Consider the following 19,630-nt stretch of genomic DNA (forward strand, 5'->3'; position numbering starts at 1 on the left):
GCCGGTACAGGCTAACTTGCTTATATATGAATAGCAAAAATTACGAAATAAATAAATAAAATATATACGATACATTGAAGTTTTTATTTAGTAATTTATATTTACTATTTCTAAGAGATAGTTGTCATTAAAATAAGTTTTATAAAAAGCTACATTATAACAACAATACGATCCTACAGGGTAATTGTTAGGTTCTGTTATTTATAATAGCCTTTCAGTAAAATGCATCTCCATTGTTGCTCTTTTAATGTATTTCCAAGAATCAATTCAACAACAACCGTAAATCGCCATGACAATCTACATAACACCGATCCTCATAATTAAATTTAAAAAGTGTGTAGCGTATCGTTTAACACAGTTCGGCAGCCGAGGATCAATTATTTAATATGACAGGTGTTTCTGAAGGTGTTCCATATTACAAACACACCCCTTTTTAATCGACGGTGCTTTACTTTATGAAGTGTTTTTATAATTCTATTTCGATTCTGGGGAGAGGGGAGGAAATAGTCGACCGTGATATGCGGTGATTACCCTTGGAGGGTAATGGATGGCAATGCTGTAGCCAATGAAGTTCTAACTGAGGCTCGGCTATTGCTGTTACCCTCCTGCCATGATCAGAGCTTTATTTATATAGCTCAATAACACCTTATCCCTACACTGTCCTCTACAGATAACGGGAAAGATGAAAAGCATTCTTGCTTCGCCCCTTTAAGCCAGTTCTTATGAGGACTATTTCGGTTCTCACATTTAAAAAATTAAATGCAAATATACAGGGGAGTGAAAGAAGAAAAAAAAACCAAAATATTTAAGCTGTTATTCTTATTGCCTATAAAATGATTAAATGAAGAATTTGTAGCGATTTAATTAAAATTCAAAGCCTGACATTTTTTGCATTATCGAAATAGTCCTTATCCTTATAAGGACTATCTCGATAATGCATTTGCATTATTTGCATATAATTTTTTTAAATGTGAGAAAGCGTCAACTAGAGTAGAATAGTATAATAACAAAACGTATATCCATCAATTATTTGTTCGCCTCCATACGAAAAGGCTTAAACCAATCTCTTAATTTAATTAAAACTAAAATATATAAATAAAAACATAATGTAACTATAATTATATATTAAAATATAAAGCGTATTAGTTAAAAAATTAATTTATAGTGTATTCTTCGTAATACTTTCAAACACCATTTAATTTTTTGATAATTTTTTATAATTAAAATTTTAGTTCTATGAATTGCAGATGGAACAACAATGATGTGATTGTTTCCTTTTAGATTTCAGGTGCACCAATCAGAGACAGAACTAACCAGTTAACAATTTCCCATTGAAAAAAAAAAAAAGAAAACCTCTTCAACTGAGAATTTTTCCTCGCATTTTTTTATTTTGTATTTTTAATGCAGCTCATGTCCTTTTTACACAGCCTAGCTATTCAGGGAACGTGCATTTTTGAGCTCCTTGTGAATAGCGCAAGGATTCATGGGACAGATCTTTCCAGGCGCCCAGGTTTATGGAAAAGTCAATATAAGGATAAATAGTACATGGATGTGGCCTCGCAAGTGAAAAGCGATATCACCATAGCCTGCACGGACAGCGGCCAACAATTACGGACGAGTACTCATCTTCTGGATGGATATAGTTCTTAAAGAAATAAAAATAATACTAATACAAATAGAATAACAGCAATAGGCACAATAAATTCTGCTATTAATTCAATTTCTGTTTCTAAAACTTGCCATTACTTTTGTAAATCTCTTGGGGTCTTCTCGCATTTCTCTAGTTCTACTGCCCCTGCAGATCATCACTAAATAATCGCTTTTAATTTTCTCTTCCGGTTTATCATCCCTCTCCCCCAGGGCTTCAACTATTTCATATCTATTTTGTTCTTCGTTCCTTTCATCTTTCTCATGTTCATGTCAACTTTTCGATGTGTAAAAATACACGTTCACAAAATGCTACCTTTAATCTATTTCATAATATTTTCTATCATTTCTTTGGTATTATTCCCGAATTACTATTTATATGAATATAAATTAATATCAAAACAGACAATGTAATAGTTTTTTTTCGACATAATTCTTTTCGTATCAAAACATACACCATTTTAATTTAAATCATGTCTATCTTTACTGATTCTATTTAATTTGATAGTAATAAATAAATCCAATAATTCGATAGTGAACTGAATTGTCACATTAGTCAGTCATTATTGTTAATAGAATGTTAAGTAAGATGTGGTTTTATCATCTTCTGATTAGAGAAGTGCCTTGAAGAAATGTTCCAGATCTGTGAAGTGCGGGGTTTGCAGATTATGTAATCCTTAGCTAAGGTGCGGTAAAAATACTGATGTACTAGGGGTTTATATCCACAGCTACTCATGGACAAGACACACACACACACACACGGCACTAATTTTTATTATGAGTTCTTTCATTTGAGATTTCCTTATAGTTTTGGAATTATTAAGTAAGACACAATCTATTTAAGAAAAATAATATAAGAAAATAAGCTTTTTAGAGAACAATACTCAACAAGAATCGTTGAAGTCAAGCAACTATTTATTTTCATATCACTTTCCCTAATCGGATATTTTGGGGATAATTATAATTCCTGTAGAACTATATCAAGAAGATAAAACATAAGGAAGACAAGACTAATTAAGTTTTTTTAATATTCGTCAACCTTGACATTCAGATATTGGTATTACTTTTAGATAATTTGATATTTTACTTATGTCTTACGCATAATATATTACTTAATGAGCTCTATTTGTGAAATCTTAGCATACATCTCCTACAAAAAGTACGATGGATGCCGTTAACCACCATAAAGGAAAAGATAGATTTGATCTCTGACTGTGTAATTATTTTGTATAATATTTATAATGAAGTTAGTTTGTTATTCGGATTATGTCTCTCTGGCCTACAAAATTTGCTTTTTCATTTCGTTATAGTGGAAAATATCGACATCTAGCTTTAGTATCTTTGAGAGAATAGAAGGAACTACATAGACTATATTTTCCTAGTTTTTTTTGCAATTCTTATGATAAACAATGCGAATACGTGTCATAAATTTATTATAGTTATTACTAATCTTATGCTAACAATGACTTATTGAACAGTAAACACTGAAACGTATTTTAATTGTAGATTGTTAGAGCTCCGAATACAACAATACTGAAATCTATCATTGCATTTAAATCTATTGTTGAAAAAAAAAATAATATTATTTATTATACATTGCAACGGAATGTCTCTAAACTGTAGCACGAATATGGTTTCATTAGCTTTACAAGCCATTAAGACTCTTTAACTTAACAGATAAGGCATTAAGCATGAAATAGAGAGAGAGGATGGGGGGAAGCAAAGATGGAGGGAGCACATAGATGCTAATGAGATTTTACCTTCATTAATTTATATTTTCCTTCACCGTATTACATATCGTGATGCAACGTTCTTCACCCCTGTGCTTGATGATGTTTCCCCATGCATCAACATTCCTTCCATCTAAATTTGTATCCGTAGCGCAGGCACTTTATTAATTTTACGTTTGGAAGGATGCATTTCTTTCGCGAGCGAAGCGTTAAGTAAAATCTATTTAGGAACCGTCCTTGTTGTCACTAACAAAGTAAAGAACTAGGAATTAGAGATATATAACTGTAAAATTAAAAGCAGTGGTTGTTTAAATGAATTAAGTGCAGTTATAGCTAGCGGTGGTGAAAGGTTATGGTAATAGGTACCGCGAGACTAAACATAGAAGGCTAAAAATAGCACATGTTAGCTGTTCTTACACAGCCTCGCAACAAACATCTAATCAATACCGCAACATACTGATGCTACGGGATAGAAATGAGAGAAAGAAAGGGAAAAGAAAAAAAAAACGGAAACCTAGAATGGTGTCGCAATCATTCTCGCTACCAATTTCTGTAGATGTGCGTCAGCGCTTGATGCCGGAGTGTGAGCGATCATCCCCAAAGCATACGCCAGATTAATCTTCAATAAGGGCCCGCGATTGGACCAAAAATGCAAACCGCATCTATCTCACAAGAGCCGCCATTACTGAGCGGGTCTACGATGCTGTCGTAATGAGGCGGATGGAGAGAAAACCTTTCTACTTACCATGGAGACGATATGCAGGCTCCGTAACCGCCTTTGCCGCTCTATTCTTTCTTCGTTTCCGGCTTGCAGCAACCACAGTCGTCACCATAAGCAGTGGCCTGTAACATCCTCCGTATCTGACGACGTAGCCGGGTAGTGACTGAGGGAGGATACTAATCCGTCCACTGAGACGCCACTATGCCAGGGTCGGGTCAAACAGCGACCACCGGACACTGTCGGAGGAAATCACTGGCACACAAGAAAAGAGAAGGCGGAATGTAGGCCCCACAACAGATGGATGCCGATTTCCCGAGTTGGCGTTATAACTTTTTTCCCTAACCCCCCCTTGAAGAGTGCACGACCCCCGAAAATAAATAAATAGAGGAAGCTTTCTGCTCGTATAACACTCGAAGAAAAGCCTGGTCGTGTGGCGCGCGGGCTCCACTGACCGCAGACACAAGGGTTAGGGGAGGACAGTTCACAGCACCGTCGTTGCAGCTACAGTCAAGGGTGCTCGGTTCGCGTCTGCGCGCGGCCGAATACAGCCTCTGCCGCTAACCGCATGTCTTCAACACCCAGCATCTCTGCCAGTCTACTTCGTGCATCTCGAGCAAGTCGGCACGACGACACTGCACCTACATCCCTGCGCTCAACGGAAGCCGAAGAAATAATGCGACAGTGGGATATGCTCGGGAGGATGGAGGGCGGAAACGGAGAGAGAGAGAGAGAGATGCTTTTGCTGCATTTTGTACACATGGCAAAGATTGTGGAATGTGGTCCAAGGTAAAAATACGTTGGGTCTGGAGAGGGGAATCTATGGAGGGAATATTTATAACACACACACACACACACACACACACACACACACACACACACACACACACACACACACACACACACACACACACACACACACACACTTATCTAATCATACATCTGTAGAAATAAGGCCAAAGTCAGTTACACAACTCTGAAGAACACTCCATTTTTTTTCAAATACTTGCAGCTCGGAAGATTATAAAGAATCGATGATGGAGCTAAAGTTTATAACTCAAAATAATTAAAACATTACGGTATGTATGGACAAAACACAATTTACGAAAGAAATAAACAGAAGTTGGAGTTCTATCGAGTGATATGTTTCCAGTTCTAGTTTAATAGGTATCTCATCGTTCGCTGTGTTAGTAGCATAACTGGTTATTATAATTAGCACTACAACAGTGACCTCTATACAGTTCCATAATTTTTAAATTCGCTTTTAATTTAAAAAAATTAAAATAATTAACGCATCTTAAACAGAAATGTCTTTTTCGGTTTAGATGAGGTTCGCAAAGTTAATGCAATAATCATAGCTCACTGATATAGCGCAGACGGTACAGGGTACAGGCACAGGTGTTGTAATAACGAGTAGAGTCGTTATGCAATAATGCTATGAAAAAAACACATTTTCATCATTATTTCTGATCATTTCCATTTTTGTTTATTCTCCTCGCATATTTTTCTGTAATCGATACACAAGAAAAATTATTGATAAAATAACTTTTAGCATTAAAACATTAAGAATGAATATTTACACGAACAGTGGTTGCATTTAACCTTGTTTTAAATAAATAAAAATCATAAATATTCCAAATGTATAATTAATTATAAAATCTTGACTTAATTTCTAGACGTAATTGCCAAATATAAATATTATTGAGCTCCACAACGTCATTGTTTATATCAAGAATACTTCTGCAAGTTTGATTAAGCACTGGTCTCGTGGGACAGTATTGTTCACGAATGTGCATTGTTAGACAAATCTGTTATTACTGTTCCAAGGATGTTTCTTTTATATTTTTTCCCCAAAAGGTAAGCGAGATCTGTTGGATTAGTGTTTACAAGAATGTTTGTTTAAGGAAGCATCCGAGGAGTTCCACAATGAAATAAAGAAACAGAAGGCTCATTAACAAGAAAAATGTACTCGAAAGCAATAACAAAAGAAATGAACTTGAAGAAGCATTGGCATTTGAAATCATTGATATTTCCTTAGAATTATGCAAGGGAACTAAGGGTGTGAGACACGCGTATGTGGGCTATTGTGAATTTTCTCCGTCTCTTATGTTGATTGGGAGGATAAGGTTCAAATTTTCTGGAGAGATCATTTAGAGAACTAACGAAACGAGATGGAGCCATCACAGCTTAATCGATGTCCTTTGGTTGGAAAGATCCAGGTTCGAATCCCTGTCTAAGATGCCTAACTTTTATTAGACTTTTCATCTGAATGTCAATTATTCGGTCTCCTTAAGAGGTTTGCCTCCAGGATATACTCTGATTTTTCCTACCGCCAAACAGACAAACCGAATAGAAGAATATACGCAATTCTCATGTACACTACATTGGTCTTGGATGCTCACTGTTGATTTATTGCAAACAAACATTAAGAATCTATTGAATTTTATTGACTCTCCATTGAATTTTATTAACTGAATTTCCTTATGAATTGATAATTTTTTTCTACAAAAAAAGTTCATTCCTTAGGAAAACAAATATTATTTTTCGGATATTTTTATAACAAGGAAAATGAAATGTCGAATACAAGTTTGGTAATTTTAGCCATTTGTGATGTATATATTACGCCCAATTGCTATAAAACTAGAAGCACAAAACCTCATTATCTGAAAGTTCCATGGTAGGATGATTCTCCCACATGCCACTTTGCCCGAAAGTCTCCTCATTCTCAAACAAATTCGCAGATCACTTGAACATTTATAAACTAATAAACAAACATCTGCTCTAAATAGCGACTTTGTAGCTTCATTGCAAACATCAGCGTTTATAATGTCACTGTGCAACATAACCGAGTCAAACTGCTGCCATCTACATGCCACACACATAATCTCAGATTATTAGCATTACTCATTTATGGTGATGTGTATATTAATAAGGGGGATCTCTATCAGTTTTTTTTTACCACTTTCAAATAACCAAACAAATACAACTAAACAAATACCTACAATGAAAAATACATGCATTGTTTTCTTAAAATTATTTCTTCTAATTATTCTGTTTTGTTCCTGCTTTTCCATAAAAAAAAAATCGAAATGACGAATTCCATGCGTTGGGCTGATTGGACGTCACAGATTATCAGTTAAAGCCCAAGCGTTCAATAATTCAAAGATATTTGACTTTCTGCTTGACCAGTTTTCTACTCGCCAACGCACTCGAATTATTCCATTAATAATATTCCCATTATTGAATTTAACTGCGTTACCATATTTCATTGTTGACCCATTGCTTTACTCGAGACCGCCATGTATTGTTGTTGGCTACCAACACTAACAATCACATAGTAAAAAAGAAAACAAATGTGGCTTCGACTCTGTGGCATACGGCCAAGTTTTGTGGTCAGTAGACTTGCGAATATCTCCCACCACAAACTAAATATCTGTTTACACACAATGGATTTTATCCCAACCATCTATTCTCACCCCGATCCTGGCTTAACTAGTGATTGGATTTTTTTTTTTCTTCAATTTTTTTTTCTATCTTGCTTGGTTGGTTGACATATCTAGGTTTTTTTTCCTGATTTTTTTTCTCAATATGTCACGTGGTGATTCCAATGAAGTAGGGTGGAAAAAAAAACGTGCATATTTATTATTTTATAAATAGATAAGGTTTTTAGGTTAGCTTACAATGGAAGATATTTGAATTATTTTTCGCATGGTACAACGGCATCGTCTGGTTCTTTTAGAACAACAATAACAATCAAATCAACAAAGTGAACAATATTTTTTTATTATTTCAGCAATAAAAATAAAATAAAAAGTCAAATAAAGAACGAACACCTCTACATTTGTTACCCCAAAGATTCCAGAACTGGGTACATCCCAGCTGATTTAACCCCCCGTGCGTTACTTCAACCTTCACTGTTTGAGATCGAAGGCGTAAGATAGGAATGTTTCGTACAAAGGGGAACTTGGATAGGGGGAAGGAAAGGAAAGACGTTCGATATTACTGAATAGCCCCGTCTTTGCCGCATCAAATTATATGACTAATTCTTAGTGCAGTGAAAAGTTAATTGGATAATCGCTAGCTACCTCCACGTGCTGCGTGGTTTGATGGCTACTGGCCCCAGTAACAAACTCGATATGGAGAAAGTTTTCGTCAACTTGCACACGCAACCAATTACAAAATGGAAGAAGTGACACGACTTTTCCAATCACACAGATACGCAGAATAATGAGAGCCAGATATCTGGTTCCAGGGGTAATTACGACGAACGGAGGGATCGGCAAGTCCTGATTAATTCACACATATGTCAAAGGTTTTCAGGCTGCTAACTTACCCTCAAACACGTTTCGGGTTTTTTTTTTTTTTCGTTTTATTTATTTTCACCCTAGAATGATTTTAAGATAATAAATCACTATATTATTTGTTTAAGGCTAATCTTAATTGCGTCTTAAGAATGTAGATGGGAAGTATTTAAGGGAAAAAAAAATCCCTTCATGAACTGACAGAATTAAACTGGTAACATGCATTCGCAAATAGCTGGATGAAAGCCAAGCTTCGTTGCTGGGTTGGCTCTTGCTTCTAAACGTCTTCATGTTTTTATAAGATCTGTTTTGAATCATGAGTTCTTTACTGATCTTACACATTTTGTTATTTATGCAAGTCAGAACGCAGTTTTAATTTTTTTTAAATGTGTAAAAATTTTCACTCATCAAAATTTACTACAATTTGTAAAAAAAAGCAAGATTGTTAATTTTTTAAATCATAAACTTTTTTAAAAAATCAAGTTTTTTCAAAAAACGAAAGTTTTTTTAAATTCAAAAAGTGTTTTTAAATCATTCATTTTTTCCCCAAACAATCACAATCAAGAATTTTCTTGATTGTTTCAATCAGAATTTTCAAGAAACATTACAAATTATTTAAAGAAATTCAAAAGTTTTCAAAAAAATTCGCTTTTTAAAAAATATCATTATTTTTTCAGAAAACGTTTTTTCAAAAAATGTTATTCTTTTACAAGTGATTTTTTAAATCGTTTATTTTTTCAAAAAAGTTTAAAAACTTTTTCTTTCAAAAAATGTAAATATTTTTCAAAAATTCATAAAAGTATTTTTAAAAATTCTAAAAAATCCAAAAATTCAAAAAGTCAAAATGCATTTTAATTATTAAAAAATAATAAATAAATGAAAAAGGAAAATATTTTATGAAAAAAGCGACCTGTAATTTTCAAATCGGACTTTTCAACCTCCTCTAAGGGCATAAATAAGCCTTGAAACATTTTGGAGTAGACTTGCACTTATTCTAGACGCGTTGTCTCGCACTCAAGTTGGAAGCCTCTTTATTATATAACCCTCGATGTGAGGAATTTTACTTCATGAGTGGAATTCAAATGCATTATCCAACAATGGTTTCAAGCTGTCATCATATTCGGCACAAATATGATTCGGCACAAAATCCAAAAACGGTTTCGAAAATAAACAAAGAATGTATTTTTAGTTCCTAAGCGGTGTGTAAGAGACTATATCCAGCTAAGTTATTATCATTTTGTCACTACACCTGTCACTTAGCTATGACAGTATTTGTTAAGCTGCCAACCTGTAGCAAATGCGCCAAGGAAGTGCGTTTGAACTGCAGCACAGCAACAACACACGCGCTCACTGCTGACTTGATAACTGAACAGAATACGCTAATGCATGTTTTTATAAAATGATTTTAATTTAATTATTGATTAAGGCTTATTATATCATTTCATAGGTATTTGGAGAGCGTAATTTACGAGACATGCAACTGGTAAAAATTAATAAAAAAAAGTAGGACAAAAAAACGATAAAAAATTGCAATTGAAGTAATAATACAGCTTGCAATGTAGGTGGGTTTAAACTGAAAATACCGATTTGATTTTTTTTTTAATTTGGATAAATATTGTTGTCATCCTAATTCAAGTGTGCACGTCATCTGAATGTTTGACGATCAACCAATCTCACTTTTGATCACTCGGACTCTTTTTATTGGCAAAAGTAGGAAAACAAAGTTTGCCGGCCTGGATAGTCGTGTGGATAGCTTATCCGTTTTCTCCAATTAACATACTGTGAGTCTGAAATCCCTTTGCGGTAGGGATGTCTATGAATCCCGTTAGATAGTCGATGATTTTCACTGCCCTGTGCGATCCGCCACCACAACCCTGCTTTGTGAAGTTTAAAATGGCTCGGAAAAATTCCATCATTGGTCTCTAGAGTGCGGATAATTGAATCCAAACTCTTTACACAGTTTTGGTTTTCATCCTCTGTCCTATACACCTCACCAAATCAAGCAAAAGACGCTCATTGGTGTGATTAAGTTCGCTATTTATTCTTTCACAAGAAACAATCAAGCAAGTTCAAAACAACGACGACAAAGCATTTAAGGAAATAAAAACGAGTGTGTTAATCATTCGCTAAATGCGACTTTCTCTTATTCCACAAACTGATAAACTCATCGAAAGGATTCCATTCAGAACCTGTTGAAGACGTTTGCAGTAATGTGATGATGATAAAATTACTTAGACTTAGGGTGACTTTAAAAATGTCAGAGACTTTTGATCAAGTTAAATTACCTTAAGCTGATCAAAATATACTTTACATGTTTTTCATTAAATATTTATTCAGAAATATTTAAAAAAAAAAATAAACTCTTCATCAAATGATAAGTAGTTGGTAGGGAAGCTAAGAAAGCGTGCTTATCATTAAAATAATTTTATTTAACCAAATAAGTTCCAGAAACAAAAAACCGGGGGGAAAATGCCTTCATTGAGCTGGGCGCTTAAGCATCAATAATAAACGATATCAGCTCGTGAGAGAAGAGTGTTTAGGGGTCCCGCTTTTATTAGAACGATCATGCCACAATCAGAAAACTTGCCTTTCGTTCATATCGGAGAGTCAATGAAGCTGAGGCCCTTCGTGTCGTGTTATATTTTATTCACATGTTTACCCTGGAGACCGCACGTATCCTGATAGAAAATCCGGCACCATTTCTCTCAAGCTGTTGCAAATAACAGATAATTAAAGATGTCAGGGGTGGTTGTGATGCCCATTGAAACAAACGACGCAGTAAGCATTTTATAGCGAGTATGAACAAAACAAAGAATTGCTTCCCATCAAATAACTTTTTCTTATGATAATTTTTCAAATATTTTCAAATATAATAAATTAAGTATTCATTCAACTTTCGATGTTCATGTACGATCGATTTGATATTATATAAAGTTGTCTAATAAAATTAAATATTTAGGAACGTATGTCGTTTGCATGTAAAAATCAATCTCATTTTATAGTACTCTAACAACATGCATATTCGATGCTTCAAAACCAATTCGTACACTTTTCGGCATATCTCAAGATGGCGCCACTGTCTTCTAGCATACAGATGGCGTGATATGTCCATAACATAATATGAATTCTAGTAATCGATATCAAGGCTCATATCAAGTCCACTAAAGAAAACGATCAATGTGAACTAAACACAAACACACCGCTATTCTTTCGTTTCTTCTTCTTTCTTTCCATCTATCAATTAAACCTGCGCTGCCATTCCATCCATCTATAAACATCACGCAAGAGATGAGCACATTCCAGGAAAAGCGGTGCGAAAAATTTTAGCGTTCCTTTCTCTACTCTTTCCATCATCATCGAACATCTTACAGGACAAGCATCGCTAGTCCAGTTTCTTAAAAACACAAGGTAATCTGTCTCTTTTGAAATTGCTTCATTTGATTGGTGCTTTTATATTTTTTCCTTCTCCTTCTGCTCGTCTATCAAAATCGTTTCTCGGCATATCCCCATCGCTGGATTTCTTCGAAAAGGTTACGGCAGTGCACAGTTCACGGACCACAACCTCGGAGCGTCCTCGATTTCTCGAAACAGCTGAATTACACGTGAATTCCAAGAGTTTACCGAATGACTACAAAACACAAAACAACGGTATAATTAGTTGAAGGAATCGGACAAACATCGCTTTCTTAAGAAGGTGTCCTTCAAAAGAGTTCATCATGACATTGAGAAGATGCCAAAGACTAACATCAGTCACATTTCCACACACACACACGCGCGCGCGCGCGCGCGGGGCAAAGGAATGTCTTCTCGAGCAGTGAGCAAACCGAAGCGAAATAAATGCAATTACCTCTTAAAGATAACCATAAATAAGACAAACCGAACTTTAGAAGTACAAAGAAAAAATTGTATTTTTAGTTAACATATCGGTTATTTTAACTACCCTAGTGTCTTTTTCTTAACATTTAAGAGCCGTATTGTATTCATAGAGGTACTTGCGCCGAAGTGCGCTAAAAGGTGACCCTGGCAACAATGAAAGAACATGGCTTAAAACCCTGACACTTGCTAGCGGAAATAACGCAAAAAGAACGTAATTAGTTGCTTAATTTATTTACCTTGAGAAAACTCCCGTTAAATAAAAAAAAGAACATATTTACTGATGGTTTCAGACTATATCGGAAGCATGCACGGATTACTCCATGAGCAGAATCTACTGCTGTTGCCATAGGAACACAGAAGCATGACGTCAACATTGATATAACAAAACAAACGTATCTGCTTGATTATATTAATTATAGAAAGATTATTATTATTATTATTAACATGATCGATAATATTTTTATGAATATAACAAATCTATATAGCTTATTTACATTAAAAAGAGGGAAATGATAACAAAAATATTTCTAATAGAGAATCGTACATGATTCTAATTATCGGGCCGTTCAGATCTCCGACGCAACCAAGTTCATGAAATTTGACAGGTTTTACCAAGTTTGTGAATTTTTAGGCTGGTTTTGTGGTCGCGAAAGCAAAATTATAGAGAGGAAAAAGATTCTGCTACCGCAGTCTGTAATGAACTAAAGTTTAAACTCCCCAAGTGCTTGACGGCACATTCCAACTGAGTTCGACTGCATCGTGGAAGAGTTGCTGAAACGGGATGTGAAAATTCGAAGAAAGCTTCACCTTTGTAGTTTATAGCACCCGATGCGTAGTACTGAATCGGTGAAAAAAGTAGACCATCCAGTACGTCTGTCTTCTTCTTCTTAGTGTCAAGTAAATGCACGTGTGTGAACTAGTAGGCTACCATACCAGCAAAGTAAGATTCTAAGCCTATACTGCTATACACATTGACCAAAATAAGCATTTTTTTTCTTACTTCGTTGAAAGTCTTGTGATGCAACAAAAGCTTCTAGTGGCAGCACTGTATAAAATTTTGGGAAGCGGGAAAAAAAGGAGTACGCGTGTATTATCTTCTCTGGACCATAGCGATCTGAGGATCTTTGATCGCTATGGATCGCTGTGTCAAAACAGTTAGTTTGATAAACACCTCACTGACAAGTGATGATTACAGCTCTGATGCCACTTAAGAAGCGAATTGGTTCCTCATCCATGAATTAAGGGGGGGGGGTAGCCACTTCTCAAGTAAAGGATAGATTCATTCCTTAGCCTCCACTAAAATCAAAATAAGAAAACTACTTCCATTCCTCTGTGACCAACAGCACTTGAACAGAGAGAACTCATTTGCAAATCAATGACATCGGTGAATGCAAATTTGTCACATGACTGCGGCTTAAATACAGGCTGGAAAGTTGTCGCCTTATTAATTTCCATTTCCATATGTGCCTTAATAAGGCACATATGGAAACCTTATGATGCGCAACATTTGGAATCAAAACAAGGTGTCCTTATGCCTGTTAAAATGTGTTTGTTTATTATCCTTAAAATAGTTTTAGAGATAAGCATCTATAAGTAATCAAAACCACCAAACTAACAGAACATATAAGAAGATAAACCAGGACGATTCTAACTTTCTAGAAATATCGCCTTAAATGTAAAAGATATGCAAAGCTATGCTAACGCATGCAGATGTGTGGAAACGTGTAAAACAATATGACTCGAACGCATGTGAGATTACCATCTGTGGGATAAATTGTGAATTGTGATCGCCAAGGAGAAATGATCAAATAATAAGCACATTTAATACACCCACTTCAAGCAGGTGCAACGGCATGGTTGGCCATGTGGACCACATACCTGCTCTGCACCCAACAGGTCATGGGGTTCGAGTCCCACCGCGGACATGGGTGTTTTTAAAAGCCTACTCTGGACGAATTTGTATAGCTTAAGCACTGACTGATGGCAGGTGGTTCTATAACCATGTCAACTACGTTCGTTCTTCGCGAGTTCTATTTTGTAAGAGAGAGATAAAACCCGAGTTCCAACAGGAAAACCTAGATCACCTTTCAGTAAAGAAATGGAGAGAGAGAGAGAGAGAGAGAGAGAGAGAGAGAGAGAGAGAGAGAGAGAGAGAGAGAGAGAAAATGATTTGAGAGCACTTTATTATCTATTCAGGAAAGATGGAAAACTGTGTGGTGTTTGGCGTAGTTAAACTAAAATACGTTTCCAAAGCTTCTGCATTTGAGTCGCTGCAAAATTAAATAAAAATATAAATGACTGAGAGACCAAAGTGAAGCCTCGGCAATAGCGAGTGACTGCAGCAAAATCAATACCGCGCTGTGTTAGCTTAGACCAAGATGTTGTCCGGTTGTTTATCACTCCGAATATCCAGCGAAACACACCAACAACTTCGAGTCAAAACGAGTTCAATATCTTCAGAAGTCAAACAGCATCATTAACATCGGAATACGTGCGAGTTTAAATTATAATGAAGTAAATGCAAGCATGTGGTATTACTGACTTGGCATCAATATAAACATCATCTATATAAAGACTGCACTGAATATTTTAGTTCTCTTTCACAGGTGCCATTAGTTAGAAATAGTATTCATGAAGTCAAATGAATACAAATATCTAACCGGAAGTACGTCATCATTCCAACAGTACAGCGTATTGGTTTCTTCAATTAGCACTAAGAATTGAATTCTTTTTAATTTCAGCACGTATTATTCACAGTGCAGCATTGTTGCTTGGACAACGTACGCAACTACTTTTTCTTCTGTTTCCGCATTAGGTCTTAGACCTTTTGCCACAATATCTATTGCACGCTTTACATTTTTCTATTCATCTAATTATTCTATCTTGTTTTTTTTTTTTATTCTGTCAAAGTTTCGGTCGTTCTTTTTTCTTCTTTATCCATTGATTTACTGGTTGTTAGCCATGCTTTGTATATTGCTTCATTTTTGATTTTATCAAATTAGGTTTTTCCTGAGTTTTCATTTCCGTAGTAGTGTTTAACTATTTCAGATGCACAAGTTAAAATTGGACTTATTATACTTGACTAAGTTGCGGTATTGAGATTTCAATATTGTTCTTTTCAAACATCCAGAAACGTTTTTTGTCACTTAAAGCAAACTTAAAGAAACCTCATTTCATCCATTAAAATATTGAACAGCAGAGGACTTAATCAATCCCCTTATCTAATTTCTTCCTTTATTTCAGATTTTTGTTCCATTATTGCAATATGATATCACACATTTATAAAGTGTAAATATATTTGATAAGCTTTACCGCCTGTGTTTTATTTTTTCCTACACTGTTATATTTAAAAAATGTGTAATTTTATACCATGAACTGCTAGAATGATTACATTTTACTGATTTTTTTTATTAATTGCTTTTCTGCAAATAATGTGTCTGTGTAAGATCGTCTACCTTGAGATTCGTTACGATTTTTTCAATATGCTTTGTGCAGATTTTTAAGGTAACGGAGATATTAATATCAATCTCTTGATATATATATATATATTATTATTATTATTATTATTATTATTAATAGTATATATTAATCTCTCTTTCTCATTATTTTGATCTGTTTTACCACAGTCAGTAAAAATTATCAGTGTAATATTTTTTTCTTCATCCATCTTGTCTGTTTTGGCTTTTTCTTCAAATGTTTTTTGCGATGTTATTTCTCCTTTCAATTTTCAATAAAGTGAATTTTCTTTCGCTTCCAATTAATCTCCGTATTTGCCTGTGTGTATCATAAAAGTTTTGTTCGAGCGGTTTTGAATGGTTATCCAGACTAACAGTTTTATTTCCCAGATTTTGTTACTAGTTTCATTATTTAAATGTTTATATGTCAAACTTTTTCCAATCTATTTATCTTGTAGATATGCTGAAATAATTCTTTTTTTTTCTTGTTTTTCATTATTTGTGCCAATAGTTTAATTTCCTCTGAGTACCAATCTTTCTCAAATTTTAAACTCTCTCTCTCTCTCTCTCTCACTGCAGACTTCGTATGTAGCTGATTCAGCATTTCTTAAAGATTATGCCGCTTCGATTCAGTTCTGTTTTCATTAAAATCTTTTTGTTGTTGTTAAACTATTTTTTTTAATCTTTAACCATAAACGTTTTTTCTTGAATCTTATTAATATTAAGATTCTTTTTTCTCTTCGGAATCTCAAATAAGTAACACGTGGTTAGTTCCTATATTGACTGATATGTAAACTTGGGATTCCGATTATTTTTTCTTTTTATTATTTTATGTAGTCTATTGGGGATCTTTCCTAAGATTTTATGCACGTTATTTTACGATTTTCTTTACGTCGGTAGAATGTATTATTTATTCTGAATTCATTGTCTGTAGAGACCTTCAATGATTTAATTCGATTTGATGTTGCACAAGAACCTCCGTAGCTCAGTCAAAGTAGACGAAGCCCTTTGGTCGGAAAGACCTGGGTTCGGTTCCCGTCGGTGACGTGAGGAACCTTTATCTGGTCTCTTTCGACTAAAGGTGAGTTACCCGGTCTCGTACGGAGGTAGGGGGTTTTTCCACCCGTTTCTTCATTGGGTTTTTCGCCCTCCCCTGAACAGACAAACCAGCTGCGTGAACACACATTGATTACAGTCATGAATGCGTCCCACTCATAACCCGCTCTTGTAATTATTTACAAGAATATTCATTTCAATGTCTTCAGTTTTCCCTCCTCAGCACTAATAAGCACATGAAATTCATTCCATTCCCTTCCCTCTTGAATTACATATTAATGATTTATGCAACTAGAGGCTCTAAATTATGAAAAATACTAAAAATCTTTCGTTTAAATACAGTATAATGGGAAATGCTTTACGGATATTTCCATATAATAGAATAACTTAAGTATTTTCATATTTATAATAATAATATTATTATAATAAATAAGGAATAACCTATAACCAATGCATTTCCAAGTAGAAAAAGGAAATACAGTGCAACATTTAATCAGACTTCGGTGCTGCGTGGCCTATTTGAATCATATCCACGCACTCAGTTAATAATAAAGAAACGCACAAACACTCTAAATCTGCCGCGTTTGAGGAATGTGGCATCACATTAGTACTTTTACACGATTTAAAGAGAAATAATTTTGTCTTATAAATAATAGTTTAAGGTGTTTTTATAACTAATGTTTAATTTATTAAATTTTTTAAAATGCCTTCTTCAATTTAAAAATTCAAAAGATTCAACTTTAAATAAATTTTTTATATGGTTATCACCCACAAAAGGTTATTACTAAACCTATAATACATTTGTACCGTGGTGGGAAAGGATGTATTGTTTTATATGTAATTGTTTATTTTATTTTCCACGGTCCGGAAGCTCCGCTGTAGAGACCAAATATGAACTTTTTCAAGCCGCTTCAATCTGAACAGCAAAAAAGTCAAGTAAAATAGCAAAAATTACCATTGTTTTTAGATTTATATTCGTGTATATATTATACATTTTATATACTTATATTTGATCATTATAATTTTATATATGTTATTTAATACATTTTACTTTTATATATTCCTTTATATTTTATTTTGTTTTGCTTTACATTTAAACTATTGTACACCACGCGATCTTTCATAGCGTAGTCAATAATCTATTGATTGAAAAGACCCTGGGTTCAAATCCCTTTAAGAACGTGAATCCGCTTATATTACATGACGCAAGCAGGGTTTTCCTTACAACAACTCAAGCTTTTCATTGGATTAATTGGCCACAGAATAAACGCATTCGACAGACTATGCAGTTAGGTCTAACTGTCCTATAATAGCACTGTTTATATTTCTGCGAACCTGCTCAAAACGGTCATTCACCCTAACACTGGAAGAGGAAGATGAAATGCGCATGCTATATTCTTATATGTATGCCTATTATGTACAAGGAACAGGTTAATATGATAGTTTTTTTTTCTTTATTAAAATTAAGCAGATTAAGGGCAGCAATGTATAAATGCTGATAATACACAGGAATGAAATTACCGTATTTCTGTTAAGTGACTTTGTAATAAGAAGTCGCTTAATTTCGTTGCCAGTATTTAATTAAAACTGGTTTACATAATGCGTCAAGTGCAGGCAGCGTGCTAAGTCCATAAAGATCGCTCTATCCCTTTTCTAATTTAAACGTAATCCTTATCAAACACAATAACAGCATCACTTGACTTCATTGTGTAACACACGTTTTAGCTTCTCAAAAACACTGTCGCCAATTAAATGCTTGAGGTTCTGCCATCGTTGGCCGCTCGCTCTCACACAGCGAAATATAATTTTAATTAATCCACCAACTGAACTCTCCGCATAAAACACTTTGGAGTTGAGTTCCACGATGTCACTCTTCGAGTACAAGTCGAGCTGATGCTTCCGCGTGAACTTGTTAATAGCCATCCAGTTACCTACATCGTTAATGGTTTTCTACACGAGTTGAATCACTCCTGATATAAATAAACCAATATACGAAATAAATAAATAAATAAACCCACTTCACTTACGAATCAGATTAAATGCTTGAGCACGTAGATCATATTATCATCTTCTGCTGCTGTAAGTACAAAAATATCAATCGCAGGCGAAAAAATGGAGAAAAAGGAAAGAAAACGCCATCTATGAGCCAACTCTACATTTTCTTACTCAAGCGAATGAAGAAGAAACGGGAAAACTAGTAAATGAAGAAATTTAAAAGAAATCATCACCCAGCAAAACGATAATGAACTGGATAGAGAAGGTCCCTGATGAAAATTTAAAAAAAAAAAAAAAAAAAAAAAGGAAATCGAAAACGCTTTACGAATTATGTAAACTAGTGAGTGTTTAAAAGGTCGCTAAAATCAAATGTAAATTTGCTTTCGAAGCGAGTATTTATTAAATTTATGATCAACGGAACTTTCCTCCACACAACAGAACTGTAAAGAGGAGAAAAGAATTCACAAGACATCGACGGATGTCTTAATACCAATTCTCCCAATAGTTTCTTGCTCTGTTAAACCACCGAAGATAAATTCTGTTTCTTTGCGCATTTTTTTTATATCTGAAACTGTCGACCTGCTTTCATAGAACAGCGGGTCCCGGTTAATATGAGCAGTGATCTGATGCTCTGTTCTCTGTCAAAATTTTTCTGCACTTCGCCGGAACGGGCTTATAAAGGCACGTCACCTACTGCTCCTGATGACAGATTTTCATCTTCGAAATTTGCATTCATATTCTCTCTTTCGCGTTCACACTTTTATCAATCTACTTCGCACCAAATTTCTAGGAATTCTTCACAGTGGGTTTATTACGAATTCGTAATATCTACGTCTGTAGTAAGGACAGCAA

At 34.7% G+C, this 19,630-nt stretch overlaps 1 protein-coding gene across 3 annotated transcripts in view; it reads right to left on the bottom strand.

Moving 5' to 3' along the window:
- The window catches only part of LOC150110672 (glucose transporter type 1-like), a 1,175,276-nt gene extending 1,170,546 nt beyond the window's left edge, over window positions 1-4,730 (bottom strand). For all 3 annotated transcript variants that reach the window (XM_090395569.1, XM_090395562.1, XM_090395554.1), the window contains exon 1: window positions 4,123-4,730. The gene's annotated coding sequence lies outside the window, so the exon portion shown is untranslated. The remainder of the gene's footprint in view (window positions 1-4,122) is intronic.
- Between the last annotated feature and the right edge of the window lie 14,900 nt (window positions 4,731-19,630).

This window comes from Typopeltis vanoorti, chromosome 1, assembly GCF_054136105.1.
Source record: "Typopeltis vanoorti isolate ZY-2024b chromosome 1, IOZ_Tvanoo_1.0, whole genome shotgun sequence".
In the NCBI taxonomy this organism is placed as follows: Eukaryota; Metazoa; Arthropoda; class Arachnida; order Uropygi; family Thelyphonidae; genus Typopeltis; species Typopeltis vanoorti.